Source organism: Populus euphratica, unplaced genomic scaffold (assembly GCF_000495115.2).
Source record: "Populus euphratica unplaced genomic scaffold, PopEup_1.0 scaffold96.1, whole genome shotgun sequence".
Classification (NCBI taxonomy): domain Eukaryota; kingdom Viridiplantae; phylum Streptophyta; class Magnoliopsida; order Malpighiales; family Salicaceae; genus Populus; species Populus euphratica.
In genome coordinates this window covers 20,629-22,545 of record NW_011499978.1, presented here as the reverse complement: position 1 = coordinate 22,545, position 1,917 = coordinate 20,629, and positions in this window count along the sequence as shown.

Below are 1,917 nucleotides of genomic sequence, written 5' to 3'. Positions count from 1 at the left end.
ATCATCATCTTCTTCTTCTTCTCTTTCTTTATTATTATTATTATTATTATTATTATTATTATTATTATTATTAGTACTACTACTACTACAACTACTACTACTACTACTACTACTACCTTCTTTTTCTTTATTATTATTATTATTATTATTATTAGTACTACTACTATTACTATTATTATTATTATTAGTACTACTAATACTATTATTATTATTATTGTTGTTGTTGTTGTTGTTGTTGTTGTTGTTGTTGTTATTAGTACTACTAATACTTTTACCATCTTTTCATGGCTTGAAATTGGAAAATCCATACTTGCATTTAAGGGAATTTGAGGAGGTCTGCAACACATATAATGACTTAAATTGTAGCATAAATACCATCAGATTAAAACTTTTTCCTTTTGCATTAAAAGACAAAGCTAAAACATGGCTACAAAATTTAAGACCAGGATCCATTCGTGCTTGGGATGAAATGCAACAACAATTTTTGAAGAAGTTTTTCCCATCTCACAGAACAAACTCTTTCAAAAGACAATCACTACTTTCATTTAAAAACTAAGAGAAACATTTTACCAATGTTGGGATAGGTATCGAGACTTGCTTAGTACTTGCCCTCATCATGGTTTTGAAACATGGAGATTGGTTTCACATTTCTATGAAGGGTTAACACCTAAAGATAAACAAATGGTTGAATTGATGTGCAATAGAACTTTTAAAGATAAAGACCCTGATGAAGCAATGGAGTACTTAGACTTGTTAGCTAAAAATGCTCAAAATTGAGACATCGTGGATACTTATGAGGCACCGAGTAAAACTCAACCTCATACATCTAGTGAAGGTATGTACAACTTTAGGGAAGATCATGACCTTCAAGTCAAGTTTGCATCTTTAACTAGAAAAGTTGAGGCACTAGAATTGAAAAAGAGTGGTCAATTAAAATCTGTTGAAAATATTGTGTCAAATCTGTGAAACAAATGAACATTCAACCAACGATTGTCTAACCTTGCCTTCTTTTAAGGAATGTCTCTATGAACAAGCCTATGCTTTAAAGAGTTTTCAAAGGGCCAACCACAACTTATACTCACAAACATACAACCCTGGTTGGAGAAATCACCCAAATTTCAGTTGGAAGAGTGATAATGCACAAACTTTACAACCACTATTTCAAGCACACCATAATTTCCAAAATTCTCATGGATATGCACCTCCTTATGCTCCACCTCCTAGAAGAAATCTTGAGGAAACATTGCATGCATTCATTGAAAAGCAAGAGACAATCAATACTCAACTTGCTCAAAACATGATAGATTTTAAAGATACTCTTGCAAAATTAACATCTGCTCTCAGTTTCCAAAAGAAAGGTAAGTTTCCATCTCAACCACAACAAAATCCCAAAGGGCAATACAATGCAAATACAAGTAGTTCCGGAAGCCAACATATGGATCAAGTCAAATCAGTCACTACTCTATGTAGTGGTAAGGTTATTGAAAAACCCTCTCTTGAACCTTATGAGAAAGATGATGAGTCAATCTCTGATGGTAAGGAAGGGGTTGAATCTGAAAATTACAAAGAAAAGATTGATTCTCCGCCAACACTTTTATTTCCTCATGCCATGACCAAACAAAGGAAAGTCAATCACAACTCTGAAATCTTTGAAACTTTCAAACAGGTAAGGATCAATATACCTTTGCTGGATGCTATTATACAGGTTCCTTCCTATGCTAAAATTTTGAAAGATCTATGCACTGTGAAGAGGAAACTGAATGTGAAAAAGAAAGTCTTTCTAGCCGAACAAGTAAGTGCTATTCTTCAGAACAATAATGCTTTGAAATATAAAGACCCTGGTTGTCCTACAATTTCTTGCTTTATCGGAGAGCATAAAATTGAAAGAGCCTTACTTGATCTTAGTGCTAGTGTAAA